This window comes from Petromyzon marinus, unplaced genomic scaffold, assembly GCF_048934315.1.
Source record: "Petromyzon marinus isolate PM22_M1 ecotype Great Lakes invasive population unplaced genomic scaffold, UKy_Petmar_22M1.pri1.0 PM_Scaffold_138, whole genome shotgun sequence".
In the NCBI taxonomy this organism is placed as follows: domain Eukaryota; kingdom Metazoa; phylum Chordata; class Hyperoartia; order Petromyzontiformes; family Petromyzontidae; genus Petromyzon; species Petromyzon marinus.
Genome location: NW_027423100.1, coordinates 5,001 through 21,786, shown reverse-complemented (window position 1 = coordinate 21,786; position 16,786 = coordinate 5,001). Strand labels below are relative to the sequence as shown.

Below are 16,786 nucleotides of genomic sequence, written 5' to 3'. Positions count from 1 at the left end.
GTTAGTGGAGTTTGTGTGATCTCCCCCTGTTCTACAGAGTGAGTGAGTGGAGTTTGTGTGATCTCCCCCTGTTCTACAGAGTGAGTGAGTGGAGTTTGTGTGATCTCCCCCTGTTCTACAGAGTGAGTGAGTGGAGTTTGTGTGATCTCCCCCTGTTCTACAGAGGGAGTGAGTGGAGTTTGTGTGATCTCCCCCTGTTCTACAGAGTGAGTGAGTGGAGTTTGTGTGATCTCCCCCTGTTCTACAGAGTGAGTGGAGTTTGAGTGATCTCCCCCTGTTCTACAGAGTGAGTGAGTGGAGTTTGTGTGATCTCCCCCTGTTCTACAGAGTGAGTGGAGTTTGTGTGATCTCCCCCTGTTCTACAGAGGGAGTGAGTGGAGTTTGTGTGATCTCCCCCTGTTCTACAGAGTGAGTGAGTGGAGTTTGTGTGATCTCCCCCTGTTCTACAGAGTGAGTGAGTGGAGTTTGTGTGATCTCCCCCTGTTCTACAGAGTGAGTGAGTGGAGTTTGTGTGATCTCCCCCTGTTCTACAGTGAGAAAGTGGAGTTTGTGTGATCTCCCCCTGTTCTACAGAGTGAGTGGAGTTTGTGTGATCTCCCCCTGTTCTACAGAGTGAGTGAGTGGAGTTTGTGTGATCTCCCCCTGTTCTACAGAGTGAGTGGAGTTTGTGTGATCTCCCCCTGTTCTACAGAGTGAGTGAGTGGAGTTTGTGTGATCTCCCCCTGTTCTACAGAGTGAGTGAGTGGAGTTTGTGTGATCTCCCCCTGTTCTACAGTGAGAAAGTGGAGTTTGTGTGATCTCCCCCTGTTCTACAGAGTGAGTGGAGTTTGTGTGATCTCCCCCTGTTCTACAGAGTGAGTGAGTGGAGTTTGTGTGATATACGCTGGTCTACAGAGTGAGTGAGTGGAGTTTGTGTGATCTCCCCCTGTTCTACAGAGTGAGTGAGTGGGGTTTGTGTGATCTCCCCCTGTTCTACAGAGTGAGTGAGTGGAGTTTGTGTGATCTCCCCCTGTTCTACAGAATGAGTGAGTGGAGTTTGTGTGATCTCCCCTGTTTTACAGAGTGAGTGGAGTTTGTGTGATCTCCCCCTGTTCTACAGAGTGAGTGAGTGGAGTTTGTATGATCTCCCCCTGTTCTACAGAGTGAGTGAGTGGAGTTTGTGTGATCTCCCCCTATTCTACAGAGTGAGTGGAGTTTGTGTGATCTCCCCCTGTTCTACAGAGGGAGTGGAATTTGTGTGATCTCCCCCTGTTCTACAGAGTGAGTGAGTGGAGTTTGTGTGATCTCCCCCTGTTCTACACAGTGAGTGAGTGGAGTTTGTGTGATCTCCCCCTGTTCTACAGAGTGAGTGAATGGAGTTTGTGTGATCTCCCCGTGTTCTACAGAGTGAGTTAGTGGAGTTTGTGTGATCTCCCCCTGTTCTACAGAGTGAGTGAGTGGAGTTTGTGTGATCTCCCCCTGTTCTACAGAGTGAGTGAGTGGAGTTTGTGTGATCTCCCCCTGTTCTACAGAGGGAGTGAGTGGAGTTTGTGTGATCTCCCCCTGTTCTACAGAGGGAGTGAGTGGAGTTTGTGTGATCTCCCCCTGTTCTACAGAGTGAGTGAGTGGAGTTTGTGTGATCTCCCCCTGTTCTACAGAGTGAGTGGAGTTTGTGTGATCTCCCCCTGTTCTACAGAGTGAGTGAGTGGAGTTTGTGTGATCTCCCCCTATTCTACAGAGTGAGTGGAGTTTGTGTGATCTCCCCCTGTTCTACAGAGGGAGTGGAATTTGTGTGATCTCCCCCTGTTCTACAGAGTTAGTGAGTGGAGTTTGTGTGATCTCCCCCTGTTCTACACAGTGAGTGAGTGGAGTTTGTGTGATCTCCCCCTGTTCTACACAGTGAGTGAGTGGAGTTTGTGTGATCTCCCCCTGTTCTACAGAGTGAGTGGAGTTTGTGTGATCTCCCCGTGTTCTACAGAGTGAGTGAGTGGAGTTTGTGTGATCTCCCCCTGTTCTACAGAGTGAGTGAGTGGAGTTTGTGTGATCTCCCCCTGTTCTACAGAGTGAGTGAGTGGAGTTTGTGTGATCTCCCCCTGTTCTACAGAGGGAGTGAGTGGAGTTTGTGTGATCTCCCCCTGTTCTACAGAGTGAGTGAGTGGAGTTTGTGTGATCTCCCCCTGTTCTACAGAGTGAGTGAGTGGAGTTTGTGTGATCTCCCCCTGTTCTACAGAGTGAGTGGAGTTTGAGTGATCTCCCCCTGTTCTACAGAGTGAGTGAGTGGAGTTTGTGTGATCTCCCCCTGTTCTACAGAGTGAGTGGAGTTTGTGTGATCTCCCCCTGTTCTACAGAGGGAGTGAGTGGAGTTTGTGTGATCTCCCCCTGTTCTACAGAGTGAGTGAGTGGAGTTTGTGTGATCTCCCCCTGTTCTACAGAGTGAGTGAGTGGAGTTTGTGTGATCTCCCCCTGTTCTACAGAGTGAGTGAGTGGAGTTTGTGTGATCTCCCCCTGTTCTACAGTGAGAAAGTGGAGTTTGTGTGATCTCCCCCTGTTCTACAGAGTGAGTGGAGTTTGTGTGATCTCCCCCTGTTCTACAGAGTGAGTGAGTGGAGTTTGTGTGATCTCCCCCTGTTCTACAGAGTGAGTGGAGTTTGTGTGATCTCCCCCTGTTCTACAGAGTGAGTGAGTGGAGTTTGTGTGATCTCCCCCTGTTCTACAGAGTGAGTGAGTGGAGTTTGTGTGATCTCCCCCTGTTCTACAGAGTGAGTGAGTGGAGTTTGTGTGATCTCCCCCTGTTCTACAGTGAGAAAGTGGAGTTTGTGTGATCTCCCCCTGTTCTACAGAGTGAGTGGAGTTTGTGTGATCTCCCCCTGTTCTACAGAGTGAGTGAGTGGAGTTTGTGTGATATACGCTGGTCTACAGAGTGAGTGAGTGGAGTTTGTGTGATCTCCCCCTGTTCTACAGAGTGAGTGAGTGGGGTTTGTGTGATCTCCCCCTGTTCTACAGAGTGAGTGAGTGGAGTTTGTGTGATCTCCCCCTGTTCTACAGAATGAGTGAGTGGAGTTTGTGTGATCTCCCCTGTTTTACAGAGTGAGTGGAGTTTGTGTGATCTCCCCCTGTTCTACAGAGTGAGTGAGTGGAGTTTGTATGATCTCCCCCTGTTCTACAGAGTGAGTGAGTGGAGTTTGTGTGATCTCCCCCTATTCTACAGAGTGAGTGGAGTTTGTGTGATCTCCCCCTGTTCTACAGAGGGAGTGGAATTTGTGTGATCTCCCCCTGTTCTACAGAGTGAGTGAGTGGAGTTTGTGTGATCTCCCCCTGTTCTACACAGTGAGTGAGTGGAGTTTGTGTGATCTCCCCCTGTTCTACAGAGTGAGTGAATGGAGTTTGTGTGATCTCCCCGTGTTCTACAGAGTGAGTTAGTGGAGTTTGTGTGATCTCCCCCTGTTCTACAGAGTGAGTGAGTGGAGTTTGTGTGATCTCCCCCTGTTCTACAGAGTGAGTGAGTGGAGTTTGTGTGATCTCCCCCTGTTCTACAGAGGGAGTGAGTGGAGTTTGTGTGATCTCCCCCTGTTCTACAGAGGGAGTGAGTGGAGTTTGTGTGATCTCCCCCTGTTCTACAGAGTGAGTGAGTGGAGTTTGTGTGATCTCCCCCTGTTCTACAGAGTGAGTGGAGTTTGTGTGATCTCCCCCTGTTCTACAGAGTGAGTGAGTGGAGTTTGTGTGATCTCCCCCTATTCTACAGAGTGAGTGGAGTTTGTGTGATCTCCCCCTGTTCTACAGAGGGAGTGGAATTTGTGTGATCTCCCCCTGTTCTACAGAGTTAGTGAGTGGAGTTTGTGTGATCTCCCCCTGTTCTACACAGTGAGTGAGTGGAGTTTGTGTGATCTCCCCCTGTTCTACACAGTGAGTGAGTGGAGTTTGTGTGATCTCCCCCTGTTCTACAGAGTGAGTGGAGTTTGTGTGATCTCCCCGTGTTCTACAGAGTGAGTGAGTGGAGTTTGTGTGATCTCCCCCTGTTCTACAGAGTGAGTGAGTGGAGTTTGTGTGATCTCCCCCTGTTCTACAGAGTGAGTGAGTGGAGTTTGTGTGATCTCCCCCTGTTCTACAGAGGGAGTGAGTGGAGTTTGTGTGATCTCCCCCTGTTCTACAGAGTGAGTGAGTGGAGTTTGTGTGATCTCCCCCTGTTCTACAGAGTGAGTGGAGTTTGAGTGATCTCCCCCTGTTCTACAGAGTGAGTGAGTGGAGTTTGTGTGATCTCCCCCTGTTCTACAGAGTGAGTGGAGTTTGTGTGATCTCCCCCTGTTCTACAGAGGGAGTGAGTGGAGTTTGTGTGATCTCCCCCTGTTCTACAGAGTGAGTGAGTGGAGTTTGTGTGATCTCCCCCTGTTCTACAGAGTGAGTGAGTGGAGTTTGTGTGATCTCCCCCTGTTCTACAGTGAGAAAGTGGAGTTTGTGTGATCTCCCCCTGTTCTACAGAGTGAGTGGAGTTTGTGTGATCTCCCCCTGTTCTACAGAGTGAGTGAGTGGAGTTTGTGTGATCTCCGCCTGTTCTACAGAGTGAGTGGAGTTTGTGTGATCTCCCCCTGTTCTACAGAGTGAGTGAGTGGAGTTTGTGTGATCTCCCCCTGTTCTACAGAGTGAGTGAGTGGAGTTTGTGTGATCTCCCCCTGTTCTACAGTGAGAAAGTGGAGTTTGTGTGATCTCCCCCTGTTCTACAGAGTGAGTGGAGTTTGTGTGATCTCCCCCTGTTCTACAGAGTGAGTGAGTGGAGTTTGTGTGATATACACTGGTCTACAGAGTGAGTGAGTGGAGTTTGTGTGATCTACCCCTGTTCTACAGAGTGAGTGAGTGGGGTTTGTGTGATCTCCCCCTGTTCTACAGAGTGAGTGAGTGGAGTTTGTGTGATCTCCCCCTGTTCTACAGAGTGAGTGAGTGGAGTTTGTGTGATCTCCCCTGTTTTACAGAGTGAGTGGAGTTTGTGTGATCTCCCCCTGTTCTACAGAGTGAGTGAGTGGAGTTTGTATGATCTCCCCCTGTTCTACAGAGTGAGTGAGTGGAGTTTGTGTGATCTCCCCCTATTCTACAGAGTGAGTGAGTGGAGTTTGTGTGATCTCCCCCTGTTCTACAGAGTGAGTGGAGTTTGTGTGATCTCCCCCTGTTCTACAGAGTGAGTGAGTGGAGTTTGTGTGATCTCCCCCTGTTCTACAGAGTGAGTGAGTGGAGTTTGTGTGATCTCCCCCTGTTCTACAGAGTGAGTGAGTGGAGTTTGTGTGATCTCCCCCTGTTCTACAGTGAGAAAGTGGAGTTTGTGTGATCTCCCCCTGTTCTACAGAGTGAGTGGAGTTTGTGTGATCTCCCCCTGTTCTACAGAGTGAGTGAGTGGAGTTTGTGTGATATACGCTGGTCTACAGAGTGAGTGAGTGGAGTTTGTGTGATCTCCCCCTGTTCTACAGAGTGAGTGAGTGGGGTTTGTGTGATCTCCCCCTGTTCTACAGAGTGAGTGAGTGGAGTTTGTGTGATCTCCCCCTGTTCTACAGAGTGAGTGAGTGGAGTTTGTGTGATCTCCCCTGTTTTACAGAGTGAGTGGAGTTTGTGTGATCTCCCCCTGTTCTACAGAGTGAGTGAGTGGAGTTTGTATGATCTCCCCCTGTTCTACAGAGTGAGTGAGTGGAGTTTGTGTGATCTCCCCCTATTCTACAGAGTGAGTGGAGTTTGTGTGATCTCCCCCTGTTCTACAGAGGGAGTGGAATTTGTGTGATCTCCCCCTGTTCTACAGAGTGAGTGAGTGGAGTTTGTGTGATCTCCCCCTGTTCTACACAGTGAGTGAGTGGAGTTTGTGTGATCTCCCCCTGTTCTACAGAGTGAGTGAATGGAGTTTGTGTGATCTCCCCGTGTTCTACAGAGTGAGTTAGTGGAGTTTGTGTGATCTCCCCCTGTTCTACAGAGTGAGTGAGTGGAGTTTGTGTGATCTCCCCCTGTTCTACAGAGTGAGTGAGTGGAGTTTGTGTGATCTCCCCCTGTTCTACAGAGGGAGTGAGTGGAGTTTGTGTGATCTCCCCCTGTTCTACAGAGGGAGTGAGTGGAGTTTGTGTGATCTCCCCCTGTTCTACAGAGTGAGTGAGTGGAGTTTGTGTGATCTCCCCCTGTTCTACAGAGTGAGTGGAGTTTGTGTGATCTCCCCCTGTTCTACAGAGTGAGTGAGTGGAGTTTGTGTGATCTCCCCCTATTCTACAGAGTGAGTGGAGTTTGTGTGATCTCCCCCTGTTCTACAGAGGGAGTGGAATTTGTGTGATCTCCCCCTGTTCTACAGAGTGAGTGAGTGGAGTTTGTGTGATCTCCCCCTGTTCTACACAGTGAGTGAGTGGAGTTTGTGTGATCTCCCCCTGTTCTACAGAGTGAGTGAATGGAGTTTGTGTGATCTCCCCGTGTTCTACAGAGTGAGTGGAGTTTGTGTGATCTCCCCCTGTTCTACAGAGTGAGTGAGTGGAGTTTGTGTGATCTCCCGCTGTTCTACAGAGTGAGTGAGTCGAGTTTGTGTGATCTCCCCCTGTTCTACAGAGCGAGTGAGTGGAGTTTGTGTGATCTCCCCCTGTTCTACAGAGTGAGTGAGTGGAGTTTGTGTGATCTCCCCGTGTTCTACAGAGTGAGTGGAGTTTGTGTGATCTCCCCCTGTTCTACAGAGTGAGTGAGTGGAGTTTGTGTGATCTCCCCCTGTTCTACAGAGTGAGTGAGTGGAGTTTGTGTGATCTCCCCCTGTTCTACAGAGTGAGTGAGTGGAGTTTGTGTGATCTCCCCCTGTTCTACAGTGAGAAAGTGGAGTTTGTGTGATCTCCCCCTGTTCTACAGAGTGAGTGGAGTTTGTGTGATCTCCCCCTGTTCTACAGAGTGAGTGGAGTTTATGTGATCTCCCCCTGTTCTACAGAGTGAGTGGAGTTTGTGTGATTCCCCCTGTTCTACAGAGTGAGTGAGTGGAGTTTGTGTGATCTCCCCCTGTTCTACAGAGTGAGTGAGTGGAGTTTGTGTGATCTCCCCCTGTTCTACAGAGTGAGTGAGTGGAGTTTGTGTGATCTCCCCCTGTTCTACAGAGTGAGTGAGTGGAGTTTGTGTGATCTCCCCCTGTTCTACAGTGAGAAAGTGGAGTTTGTGTGATCTCCCCCTGTTCTACAGAGTGAGTGGAGTTTGTGTGATCTCCCCCTGTTCTACAGAGTGAGTGAGTGGAGTTTGTGTGATATACGCTGGTCTACAGAGTGAGTGAGTGGAGTTTGTGTGATCTCCCCCTGTTCTACAGAGTGAGTGAGTGGGGTTTGTGTGATCTCCCCCTGTTCTACAGAGTGAGTGAGTGGAGTTTGTGTGATCTCCCCCTGTTCTACAGAGTGAGTGAGTGGAGTTTGTGTGATCTCCCCTGTTTTACAGAGTGAGTGGAGTTTGTGTGATCTCCCCCTGTTCTACAGAGTGAGTGAGTGGAGTTTGTATGATCTCCCCCTGTTCTACAGAGTGAGTGAGTGGAGTTTGTGTGATCTCCCCCTATTCTACAGAGTGAGTGGAGTTTGTGTGATCTCCCCCTGTTCTACAGAGGGAGTGGAATTTGTGTGATCTCCCCCTGTTCTACAGAGTGAGTGAGTGGAGTTTGTGTGATCTCCCCCTGTTCTACACAGTGAGTGAGTGGAGTTTGTGTGATCTCCCCCTGTTCTACAGAGTGAGTGAATGGAGTTTGTGTGATCTCCCCGTGTTCTACAGAGTGAGTTAGTGGAGTTTGTGTGATCTCCCCCTGTTCTACAGAGTGAGTGAGTGGAGTTTGTGTGATCTCCCCCTGTTCTACAGAGTGAGTGAGTGGAGTTTGTGTGATCTCCCCCTGTTCTACAGAGGGAGTGAGTGGAGTTTGTGTGATCTCCCCCTGTTCTACAGAGGGAGTGAGTGGAGTTTGTGTGATCTCCCCCTGTTCTACAGAGTGAGTGAGTGGAGTTTGTGTGATCTCCCCCTGTTCTACAGAGTGAGTGGAGTTTGTGTGATCTCCCCCTGTTCTACAGAGTGAGTGAGTGGAGTTTGTGTGATCTCCCCCTATTCTACAGAGTGAGTGGAGTTTGTGTGATCTCCCCCTGTTCTACAGAGGGAGTGGAATTTGTGTGATCTCCCCCTGTTCTACAGAGTGAGTGAGTGGAGTTTGTGTGATCTCCCCCTGTTCTACACAGTGAGTGAGTGGAGTTTGTGTGATCTCCCCCTGTTCTACAGAGTGAGTGAATGGAGTTTGTGTGATCTCCCCGTGTTCTACAGAGTGAGTGGAGTTTGTGTGATCTCCCCCTGTTCTACAGAGTGAGTGAGTGGAGTTTGTGTGATCTCCCCCTGTTCTACAGAGTGAGTGAGTCGAGTTTGTGTGATCTCCCCCTGTTCTACAGAGCGAGTGAGTGGAGTTTGTGTGATCTCCCCCTGTTCTACAGAGTGAGTGAGTGGAGTTTGTGTGATCTCCCCGTGTTCTACAGAGTGAGTGGAGTTTGTGTGATCTCCCCCTGTTCTACAGAGTGAGTGAGTGGAGTTTGTGTGATCTCCCCCTGTTCTACAGAGTGAGTGAGTGGAGTTTGTGTGATCTCCCCCTGTTCTACAGAGTGAGTGAGTGGAGTTTGTGTGATCTCCCCCTGTTCTACAGTGAGAAAGTGGAGTTTGTGTGATCTCCCCCTGTTCTACAGAGTGAGTGGAGTTTGTGTGATCTCCCCCTGTTCTACAGAGTGAGTGGAGTTTGTGTGATCTCCCCCTGTTCTACAGAGTGAGTGAGTGGAGTTTGTATGATCTCCCCCTGTTCTACAGAGTGAGTGAGTGGAGTTTGTGTGATCTCCCCCTATTCTACAGAGTGAGTGGAGTTTGTGTGATCTCCCCGTGTTCTACAGAGTGAGTTAGTGGAGTTTGTGTGATCTCCCCCTGTTCTACAGAGTGAGTGAGTGGAGTTTGTGTGATCTCCCCCTGTTCTACAGAGTGAATGAGTGGAGTTTGTGTGATCTCCCCCTGTTCTACAGAGGGAGTGAGTGGAGTTTGTGTGATCTCCCCCTGTTCTACAGAGTGAGTGAGTGGAGTTTGTGTGATCTCCCCCTGTTCTACAGAGTGAGTGGAGTTTGTGTGATCTCCCCCTGTTCTACAGAGTGAGTGAGTGGAGTTTGTGTGATCTCCCCCTATTCTACAGAGTGAGTGGAGTTTGTGTGATCTCCCCCTGTTCTACAGAGGGAGTGGAATTTGTGTGATCTCCCCCTGTTCTACAGAGTGAGTGAGTGGAGTTTGTGTGATCTCCCCCTGTTCTACACAGTGAGTGAGTGGAGTTTGTGTGATCTCCCCCTGTTCTACAGAGTGAGTGAATGGAGTTTGTGTGATCTCCCCGTGTTCTACAGAGTGAGTGAGTGGAGTTTGTGTGATCTCCCCCTGTTCTACAGAGTGAGTGAGTGGAGTTTGTGTGATCTCCCCCTGTTCTACAGAGTGAGTGAGTGGAGTTTGTGTGATCTCCCCCTGTTCTACAGAGCGAGTGAGTGGAGTTTGTGTGATCTCCCCCTGTTCTACAGAGTGAGTGAGTGGAGTTTGTGTGATCTCCCCCTGTTCTACACAGTGAGTGAGTGGAGTTTGTGTGATCTCCCCCTGTTCTACAGAGTGAGTGAGTGGAGTTTGTGTGATCTCCCCCTGTTCTACACAGTGAGTGAGTGGAGTTTGTGTGATCTCCCCCTGTTCTACAGAGTGAGTGAATGGAGTTTGTGTGATCTCCCCGTGTTCTACAGAGTGAGTGAGTGGAGTTTGTGTGATCTCCCCCTGTTCTACAGAGTGAGTGAGTGGAGTTTGTGTGATCTCCCCCTGTTCTACAGAGTGAGTGAGTGGAGTTTGTGTGATCTCCCCCTGTTCTACAGAGCGAGTGAGTGGAGTTTGTGTGATCTCCCCCTGTTCTACAGAGTGAGTGAGTGGAGTTTGTGTGATCTCCCCCTGTTCTACAGAGTGAGTGGAGTTTGTGTGATCTCCCCCTGTTCTACAGAGTGAGTGAGTGGAGTTTGTGTGATCTCCCCCTGTTCTACAGAGTGAGTGGAGTTTGTGTGATCTCCCCCTGTTCTACAGAGTGAGTGGAGTTTGTGTGATCTCCCCCTGTTTTACAGAGTGAGTGGAGTTTGTGTGATCTCCCCCTGTTCTACAGAGTGAGTGGAGTTTGTGTGATCTCCCCCTGTTCTACAGAGTGAGTGAGTGGAGTTTGTGTGATCTCCCCCTGTTCTACAGAGTGAGTGGAGTTTGTGTGATCTCCCCCTGTTCTACACAGTGAGTGAGTGGAGTTTGTGTGATCTCCCCTTGTTCTACAGAGTGATTGAGTGAGTGGAGTTTGTGTGATCTCCCCCTGTTCTACACAGTGAGTGAGTGGAGTTTGTGTAATCTCTCCCTCTTCTACAGAGTGAGTGAGTGGAGTTTGTGTGATCTCCCCCTGTTCTACAGAGTGAGTGAGTGGAGTTTGTGTGATCTCCTCCTGTTCTACAGAGTGAGTGAGTGGAGTTTGTGTGATCTCCCCCTGTTCTACAGAGTGAGTGAGTGGAGTTTGTGTGATCTCCCCCTGTTCTACAGAGTAAGTGAGTGGAGTTTGTGTGATCTCCCCCTGTTCTACAGAGTGAGTGGAGTTTGTGTGATCTCCCCCTGTACTACACAGTGAGTGAGTGGAGTTTGTGTGATCTTCCACTGTTCTACAGAGTGAGTGGAGTTTGTGTGATCTCCCCCTGTTCTACAGAGTGAGTGGAGTTTATGTGATCTCCCCCTGTTCTACAGAGTGAGTGGAGTTTGTGTGATTCCCCCTGTTCTACAGAGTGAGTGAGTGGAGTTTGTGTGATCTCCCCCTGTTCTACAGAGTGAGTGGAGTTTGTATGATCTTCCCCTGTTCTACACAGTGAGTGAGTGGAGTTTGTGTGATCTCCCCCTGTTCTACAGAGTGAGTGAGTGGAGTTTGTGTGATCTCCCCCTGTTCTACACAGTGAGTGAGTGGAGTTTGTGTGATCTCCCCCTGTTCTACAGAGTGAGTGAGTGGAGTTTGTGTGATCTCCCCCTGTTCTACAGAGTGAGTGAGTGGAGTTTGTGTGATCTCCCTCTGTTCTACAGAATGAGTGAGTGGAGTTTGTATGATCTCCCCCTGTTCTACAGAGTGAGTGAGTGGAGTTTGTGTGATCTCCCCCTGTTCTACAGAGTGAGTGAGTGGAGTTTGTGTGATCTCCCCCTGTTCTACAGAGTGAGTGAGTGGAGTTTGTGTGATCTCCCCTGTTCTACAGAGTGAGTGGAGTTTGTGTGATCTCCCCCTGTTCTACAGAGTGAGTGAGTGGAGTTTGTATGATCTCCCCCTGTTCTACAGAGTGAGTGAGTGGAGTTTGTGTGATCTCCCCCTATTCTACAGAGTGAGTGGAGTTTGTGTGATCTCCCCCTGTTCTACAGAGTGAGTGAGTGGAGTTTGTGTGATCTCCCCCTGTTCTACAGAGGGAGTGGAATTTGTGTGATCTCCCCCTGTTCTACAGAGTGAGTGAGTGGAGTTTGTGTGATCTCCCCCTGTTCTTCACAGTGAGTGAGTGGAGTTTGTGTGATCTCCCCCTGTTCTACAGAGTGAGTGGAGTTTGTGTGATCTCCCCGTGTTCTACAGAGTGAGTGGAGTTTGTGTGATCTCCCCCTGTTCTACAGAGTGAGTGAGTGGAGTTTGTGTGATCTCCCCCTGTTCTACAGAGTGAGTGAGTGGAGTTTGTGTGATCTCCCCCTGTTCTACAGAGGGAGTGAGTGGAGTTTGTGTGATCTCCCCCTGTTCTACAGAGTGAGTGAGTGGAGTTTGTGTGATCTCCCCCTGTTCTACAGAGTGAGTGGAGTTTGAGTGATCTCCCCCTGTTCTACAGAGTGAGTGAGTGGAGTTTGTGTGATCTCCCCCTGTTCTACAGAGTGAGTGGAGTTTGTGTGATCTCCCCCTGTTCTACAGAGGGAGTGAGTGGAGTTTGTGTGATCTCCCCCTGTTCTACAGAGTGAGTGAGTGGAGTTTGTGTGATCTCCCCCTGTTCTACAGTGAGAAAGTGGAGTTTGTGTGATCTCCCCCTGTTCTACAGAGTGAGTGAGTGGAGTTTGTGTGATCTCCCCCTGTTCTACAGAGTAAGTGAGTGGAGTTTGTGTGATCTCCCCCTGTTCTACAGAGTGAGTGGAGTTTGTGTGATCTCCCTCTGTTCTACACCGTGAGTGAGTGGAGTTTGTGTGATCTCCCCCTGTTCTACAGAGTGAGTGAGTGGAGTTTGTGTGATCTCCCCCTGTTCTACAGAGTAAGTGAGTGGAGTTTGTGTGATCTCCCCCTGTTCTACAGAGTGAGTGGAGTTTGTGTGATCTCCCCCTGTTCTACAGAGTGAGTGAGTGGGGTTTGTATGATCTTCCCCTGTTCTACAGAGTGAGTGAGTGGAGTTTGTGTGATCTCCCCCTGTTCTACAGAGTGAGTGAGTGAAGTTTGTGTGATCTCCCCCTGTTCTACAGAGTGAGTGAGTGGAGTTTGTGTGATCTCCCCCTGTTCTACAGAGTGAGTGAGTGGAGTTTGTGTGATCTCCCCCTGTTCTACAGAGTGAGTGGAGTTTGTATGATCTCCCCCTGTTCTACACAGTGAGTGAGTGGAGTTTGTGTGATCTCCCCCTGTTCTACAGAGTGAGTGAGTGGAGTTTGTGTGATCTCCCCCTGTTCTACAGAGTGAGTGAGTGGAGTTTGTGTGATCTCCCCCTGTTCTACAGAGTGAGTGAGTGGAGTTTGTGTGATCTCCCTCTGTTCTACAGAGTGAGTGGAGTTTGTATGATCTCCCCCTGTTCTACTGAGTGAGTGAGTGGAGTTTGTGTGATCTCCCCCTGTTCTACACAGTGAGTGAGTGGAGTTTGTGTGATCTCCCCCTGTTCTACAGAGTGAGTGGAGTTTGTGTGATCTCCCCATGTTCTACAGAGTGAGTGAGTGGAGTTTGGATGATCTCCCCCTGTTCTACAGAGTGAGTGAGTGGAGTTTGTGTGATCTCCCCCTGTTCTACAGAGTGAGTGAGTGGAGTTTGTGTGATCTCCCCTGTTCTACAGAGTGAGTGAGTGAGTGGAGTTTGTGTGATCTCCCCCTGTTCTACAGAGTGAGTGAGTGGAGTTTGTGTGATCTCCCCCTGTTCTACAGAGTGAGTGAGTGGAGTTTGTGTGATCTCCCCCTGTTCTACAGAGTGAGTGAGTGGAGTTTGTGTGATCTCCCCCTGTTCTACAGAGTGAGTGAGTGGAGTTTGTGTGATCTCCCCCTGTTCTACAGAGTGAGTGAGTGGAGTTTGTGTGATCTCCCCCTGTTCTACAGAGTGAGTGAGTGGAGTTTGTGTGATCTCCCCCTGTTCTACACAGTGAGTTGATGTTCATAATAGTGATGTAGTGGTTGGTGTTGATGTTGTTGATGTTGTTGATGTTCCCTGCAGGGCGATGAGGTCCCTTCATCGTCTTTCACTTTCGCTCCCCACGCTCCTCATCATCCTCCTCCTCCTCTCGCCCGCCGGCCTCTCCTCGCCGGACCCCAGCACAACCCCTGGTGAGAACACGCCCTCACCCTCTCAGTCCACGGTGGCCAGGAGATGTTGACTACCTCGCCTGGTACACAGGAGGTCGTGGGTTCCATCCCGACCCTGACAACGCCTGCTGCTACTGCTGTAGATGTGGAGTCTCTGAGTGTCTCTCTCTCATCATCATCACCACCACAGTGGCTAGGAGATGTTGACTACCTCGCCTGGTGTACAGGAGGTCGTGGGTGAGATGTTGACTACCTCGCCTGGTACACAGGAGGTCGTGCTGGTGAGATGTTGACTACCTCGCCTGCTACACAGGAAGTCGTGGGTGAGATGTTGACTACCTCGCCTGGTACACAGGAGGTCGTGCTGGTGAGATGTTGACTACCTCGCCTGGTACACAGGAGGTCGTGCTGGTGAGATGTTGACTACCTCGCCTGGTGTACAGGAGGTCGTGGGTGAGATGTTGACTACCTCGCCTGGTACACAGGAGGTCGTGCTGGTTAGATGTTGACTACCTCGCCTGGTGTACAGGAGGTCGTGCTGGTGAGATGTTGACTACCTCGCCTGGTACACAGGAGGTCGTGCTGGTGAGATGTTGACTACCTCGCTTGGTGCACAGGAGGTCGTGCTGGTGAGATGTTGACTACCTCGCCTGGTACACAGGAGGTCGTGGGTTCCATCCCGACCCTGACAATGCCTGCTGCTGCTGCTGTAGATGTGGAGTCTCTGAGTGTCTCTCTCTCATCATCATCATCACGGTGGCTATGAGATGTTGACTACCTCGCCTGGTACACAGGAGGTCGTGGGTTCCATCCCGACCCTGACGATGCCTGCTGCTGCTGCTGCTGTAGATGTGGAGTCTCTGAGTGTCTCTCTCTCATCATCATCATCACAGTGGCTATGAGATGTTGACTACCTCGCTCGGTGTACAGGAGGTCGTGGGTTCCATCCCGACCCTGACGATGCCTGCTGCTGTAGATGTGGAGTCTCTGAGTGTCTCTCTCACCGTGGTCGTCACTGCATGGATTTGTCTCCAGGTCCTCCTGCTCTACATATCCACACGATGATGATGATGATGATGACGACGATGATGATGATGACGACGATGATGACGATGATGACGATGATGATGACGATGACGACGATGATGACGATGATGACGATGACGATGATGACGATGAACAGCCACCACTTTGGTGAGGCAGCTGTTGTTTGTGAGTGCCGTGTCGCCTACCTGAACAAGAGACAGACAGCAGCTCAGCGGAGGGGGGTCCTCACCTGCTGCTGAGCACCAACACGGCCGTGTTGTGTCGAGCGTTCACTCCCCCCTCTCGCTGACAGCGCGGGAAGAGTAGGCCAAGCCGCACCTTCTGCAGGGCCATCGCCCGAAACGTCGCCGCTTATTTATCCCTCCTGCAGATGCTCACCCTCCCCCCGCGCCCCCCCTAATGGCAGCTGACTGAAGCACAGAGACAGCTGCCACTGGGGGTGCCCCTAGGCCAGACCACAGACCCTGTAACCCCATAGACCACGTGACCCCGCAGACCACGTGACCCCTCAGACCACGTGACCACGTGACCCCACAGACCCGTTGTAGTGACACATGACTACACTTCCTGTTGGGGCTGTATGCGTGACGTCACTTCCTGTTGGGCCTGTGTGCGTGACGTCACTTCCTGTTGGAAAAATACGTAATCTGAATTTATGTTATTTGGTGTAATTATGTGCATATATTATGCTAATTTATCGTATTAGTTTATGCGACTGCGTGCGATTATGCTACTATATGCAGTTATGATAATTGAGCTCAAACTCATTTTTGAGGGTAGTATTATCACTCGGGATAAGACAGTTAATTGTATGAAGTTATGCAGGTGTGATGTAAGTATGCCAGATTAAGCTCTGCTTCGTTGACTAGGGTTGTATTATCAATCGGTATAATACAATTATTGTCGCTTTAAAACATTTACTGATTATGTCTTAGTGTGTTATCTCAGGTCTCCAAATTTAAATCTTACCGCAGGAAACAGTTCTTATAATTAGGATTATTACGCATGAACTTAGGAAGTCACCACTCAGACTCTTCTGTGTTAAGCAATTTTAATTTCTAAACAAGAACATAACACTCTAATATGTGAACTCTTATGCTTGGAATTGTCAACACAGTACTCCAGGAGATGTTCCCCTCATCGATCCATACATTTAACCCTCAATGATCACGTTGTTGAACTGGGTAACAGAATAATTGATTAATTCCCTAGAGTAACGCGAGCATCTACGGCGATAGGAAAAAAAGTCCTTAAATATTCATGCAACGATATTCATACGAAGGGCAATAAAGGAACACGTCCCGAAGGCAAGAGTAGTTATCAATGAATTCGTTTGTAAGATTATGCAATTAAAAAGAAAAAAAAAACGAACGACTAAAACACTTCTAAATGACCGTGTCCACGTAAAACTCAGTTGATGTTTAACGCACCACCTTGGAATGGCAACCCTTCTTGAAACACAAAGATGACGTTTTGGAACGATCTTATTTGTCCCGGTATGCGTGGTCGTCTGCCTTCTCTGCCGCTCGTTCAATTCTTCGTGTGAAGCAGACGCCGGGCGATGCGTCGTGGGGGCGCGAGCGTGGGGGATGGTCGTACAAACGGCTTGGCTCTCTTCCGTTGCTCGGGGGGGGGGGGGGGGGGGCGGCCACAGTTTCCTGTCCACAGCCGGCCGGAAGAGTCGGCGCGATGATCCCGCCGCCAGATAGCCGCCGGCGGCTCGCCCGCTGGCGGCCGGCACCTCACCGGGGCGGTGACGCGCGGTGTGAGTGTGGGTCGAGCCCGCCTCCCCCTCCTGCTCAACGGGCGGCTGGTCAGGCTCTTGAGTCGGCACAACGCTCCGCCCGCTGGCGGCTGGCAGCCTCGCTCGGTGGGGCTGGCTCTCTGCGATGCTGTTGCCATGGTCGGCGCTTGGCGCTTTCCGCCCGTTCGCCAGGTTGATTGCTTGTCGTCGCTCGGCGCTCGTTTCTCTCTCGTTTCTCTTCGCTCTCTCCTTGACCGTGCAGCTGCCAGCTTCACACGGACACCCGCCCTTACTTCAGGGCCGCGCTTCGTCGTTGCTCAACTTCCGTGTTGCGAGCTGCCCTTCGCCGGCTGGATCGCTCGCTCGCTCGCAAAACTTGACAATTGTATTTGCGCAGCTCTTACACACAACCCCCCTGATAGCTTTGGTAGCATACAGCTTATCGCAATCCTCGATTCCACACGCGACTCGGAACAGCAGGGCGAATGTGGAATGAAA

At 50.2% G+C, this 16,786-nt stretch overlaps 1 long non-coding RNA gene across 1 annotated transcript in view; it reads left to right on the top strand.

Annotated features, from left to right (window-relative positions):
- The window catches only part of LOC142922666 (uncharacterized), a 93,119-nt gene that overhangs the window by 72,840 nt on the left and 3,493 nt on the right, over nt 1-16,786 (top strand). The window contains exon 2 of the long non-coding RNA XR_012940215.1: nt 13,409-13,518. This is a non-coding gene — a long non-coding RNA (uncharacterized LOC142922666). The remainder of the gene's footprint in view (nt 1-13,408; nt 13,519-16,786) is intronic.